A 3732-nucleotide genomic window follows, 5' to 3' on the forward strand; every position below is an offset into this window, starting at 1 on the left:
CCAGGATGGTCTCGATCTCCTGACCTCGTGATCCACCCGTCTCGGCCTCCCAAAGTGCTGGGATAACAGGCTTGAGCCACCGCGCCCGGCCTCCGATTCTCTGATATTCTTAAAACAAATTTGAGCAAAATTTGTTTTACTCAGTATATACAGTGTATACAAATTTGAGTAAAAATAAATCAATGTCTATAATTGGAAACAGCTTTTGTTAATGCAGTAATTCTGAAGCTATGTACCTGGTAAAGAATGGAAAATAAATAAAACTATTTCTATCAGTGAGTCAACCAAATATTTAATAAGCCCAAGAATGTCTGGAGTCCAACTCAAGGCTATCTCTGCTATTCAGACTTGCCTCATCTCCAAGCAGTTATTAGCTCCACATTCTAATAATGAGAAATTATAGAAGAAACATGAAACAACTTCCAAATCTTTAACAGAGATTCAGTTTATTATCCCACAATTTATTTAGGTACTACAGACCAGATACTCAGGCTCGACTGAGGACCAACTTTGAAAAGGAAAATAGTAGAGTAACCTCCGCTCTTGGAAAACAAAGTCTTTTGACAGACAGATATGTAAACAATAACAATAAAATGTGATGAGTGCCTCAGTGGAAATATGCAAAGGGACAATGGGAGCATAATGAAAAGGAGCATGTAATTGACCTGCGGAAGCTGTAAAAGTTTTACAGAAAGTAAGAGGGAAGGACCAGGTGCAGCAGCTTACACCTGTAATCACAGCTCTTTGGGAGACCGAGATGGGAGGATCGTCTGAGCTCAAGAGTTCGAGACCAGCCCAGGCAACATACTGAGACCCCCGTCTCTTTAAAAAAGAAAAGAGAAGAGAAGGGAGGGATATTCTAAACCAAAGGAACTTGTGTGCAAAAGCACAATGGCAAGACAGAACATAGCATAATTAGGTGACAGGAAGAAGTTTAGGAGAGCTGGTGTATAGGTTGCAAAGAAAATTGTATGTATAAATATCTGTGATCTAATCCTCAGAAGGACAGGTAAGATCTGGACACAGGAAACACTCTAAGCTGCAGGTACACTACGACCAAAGGCATGGATGTGCAAAAGCAGAAGCATGTATATGAAACAGCTGGAGCTGCTAGTTTAGCTAGAACAAGGGTATACAGTGGGAAACAGACAGCAACCAGACTACATCTACACCAAAATAATTTACCCTGAATCCTCAGAAGGCAAGTGTGGCAGTTATTTTTACGTGTCAACTTGGCTAGGCTTTGGTGCCCAGTTGTTTGGTCAAACACCAGTCTAGATATGGCTGTGAAGGTATATTTTAGATGTGATTAACATTTAAATAAACAGATTTCTAGTAAAGTGGATTACCCTCCATAACACAGGAAGGCCTCGTCTAACAGGTAAAGGTTTTAAGAGCAAAGACTGAGGTTTCCTGGAAAAGAACTACAACATGGAAACCCTGCCTGTGTTTCCAGCCTGCTACACAGCAGAATCTGGAGTCAAGACTGTGGCAGGCCAGGTCACTAATGCAGGCCTCCATAACAACTGTTTCAGTACTGACTGAGTGGTTCAGTTCAATATTAAAAGCTAAAAAAAAAAAAAAAAAAAAAGCCAGTGCCATTATACAACGGCTGGAATGTAACAAAAGCCCACCAAGAGTTTTGCCTAGGCCTTTCCTGGGCCTTAGAGCATGACAAAATAACGAAGGAATTCTTAACAGGACCCATTTAGGATTAAACAAGTTTTATTGGGGGTCTGAAGAAACTTCCCAGGCCTCCACAAACAAGTTTATTGGAGGTCTGAAGGAACTCCCCAAATCTCCGTGATTTAGCAGGAGACAAGATAAGGGTAATCACCCCAGCACTTAGACCCATTTAGATTAAGTAAACTTACTGAGGCTCCAGAAAATGCGCTTCAGGACTCCGACTTTAGTTACAGATTAAAATAAGTTAATCACTTACATCTTTAGATGAATGCACACTTACATGCAGACACATAGGTTAGAAGGTACATAAGCTCAGAAAAACTTCGTAATTTTAAGTTGGTCTGGTGATAATTTCCAGGCCTCCCTGTAACCGGTTACAGAAATAAAAACTCTCTTTCTCCCCAGTTCATCTGCATCTTGTTATCGGGCCACAAGAAATAGCAGCCCAACCCTCAGTTTGCTCTGGGAACAAGACTGCAACATCAACTCATCTCTGCCCAACTGCCCTATGAATTTCAGACTTGAAAGTCCCACAATCACATAAATGAATTCCTTAAAATCAGTCTCTTTCTCTCTCTACCCCCGACCCCTCCCCATATACACAGTAGGCATGCGTGTTATCTACCACTCTAAATTCAGTGAGATCCCTTCCAACCCACTAGCAAAGCAGCCAGTGCTAATGGTTTGCCTTGCCCTGACTACTGGTTGTTTTTCTGTAAAACCCTAACACAGGGGTTCGGTTTTGTTTTTCTGGAGAACCCTAAATATACTTGGGGAAATGACTAACTACACTAAAAAATACATTCTGAGAGGGAAAACTTCCAGGTACAGCCTAGTGAGAAGGTAGTTAATTCCTCTCCCCAAAAACCAATGATAAAGCTGGGTGAAATGGGCAAAACAACCCTTTCAGTGCTCTGGAAATCCACCAGAAGAATACAACAACCTGAGAAGCATTTATGCTTGAAAAACTGCTAAAAGGTAGGTAAGAACAATGAGAGTCTGTGTAAGGTTACCCCCACCTCATCTACCCATTCAGTAGGTACAGAGGTTCTGCAAGGCAGAGCAGGGCAAGGCAAAACATTAGGACTGACAGTTTTGCTGCTGGGGGTGGAAGGGAGTTTGCTCGGTTTGGAGTGGGTAAGAACACACATGCCCACCTGCACTGTGAGTAAGAGATGGAGCAGGTGGGAGGTGAGTGAGAGGGTGAACAGCTCTAGAAGGCGAAGGTTGCAGTCCGGGTGGGGCACATTTGTTGGCCAACCCTGAAGTGGCATGCAGGCACAGAGGAGACATGAAAGGACTGGGTGGAAAGTAAAAGACAGGGCAGATCCGAAAACAGCCTAAACTTTGTATGTGCTCCCTACCCACAGAGGTCTACTGGCAGAGGACGAACACCTTACTGGCTCAAGATGTCTGAGGCAACCACTATCCAAGCATTGGGTGACCACTGATCACTAAGCTATACAGACAGGAAGGCAACTCCTAGAAAGCCATGCTTAAAAATGAAAACAATTATAAAGTGTGTGCACACTTTAAGTATATATACTTAAATAAAGTACATACACTTTATACTATGTATACTTTATATAGATATAAACAATCCTAAAGTGTGTGTGTATATACATATACACATATATATGAGAACATCAGCATACATTTAAATGACAAGGCAAATTTACAGAGACAGCAGAGTGAAAAAGCAGGGATTTAAGTGCAAGCTTACATGAAGGAACTTTTTGCAGTGACTGAACTATTCTAAAACTGAACTGTTGTCATAGTTGCACAACCCTATAAAATCTACTAAAAAATTATTGAATTACACCCTCATACTTGTGAAAGGAAAATAAATCTTGGGGCCCCCAAATCACTAAGCTAAAGGGAAAAGTCAAGCTGGGAACTGCTTATGGCAAATCTGCCTCCCATTCTATTCAAAGTCATCCCTCTGCTCACTGAGATAGATGCATATCTGATTGCCTCCTTTGGAAAAGCTAATTAGAAACTTAAAAAACTAGTTTACAATCCCACCAACAGTGTAAAAGTGTTCCT

At 41.5% G+C, this 3732-nt stretch overlaps 1 protein-coding gene across 1 annotated transcript in view; it reads right to left on the reverse strand.

The window, feature by feature from the left end:
• Positions 1-3732, reverse strand: part of TPST1 (tyrosylprotein sulfotransferase 1) — a 160048-nt gene that overhangs the window by 129102 nt on the left and 27214 nt on the right. The gene's annotated exons all lie outside the window — the stretch shown is intronic.

This window comes from Colobus angolensis, unplaced genomic scaffold, assembly GCF_000951035.1.
Source record: "Colobus angolensis palliatus isolate OR3802 unplaced genomic scaffold, Cang.pa_1.0 Scaffold333, whole genome shotgun sequence".
NCBI classification, from domain to species: domain Eukaryota; kingdom Metazoa; phylum Chordata; class Mammalia; order Primates; family Cercopithecidae; genus Colobus; species Colobus angolensis.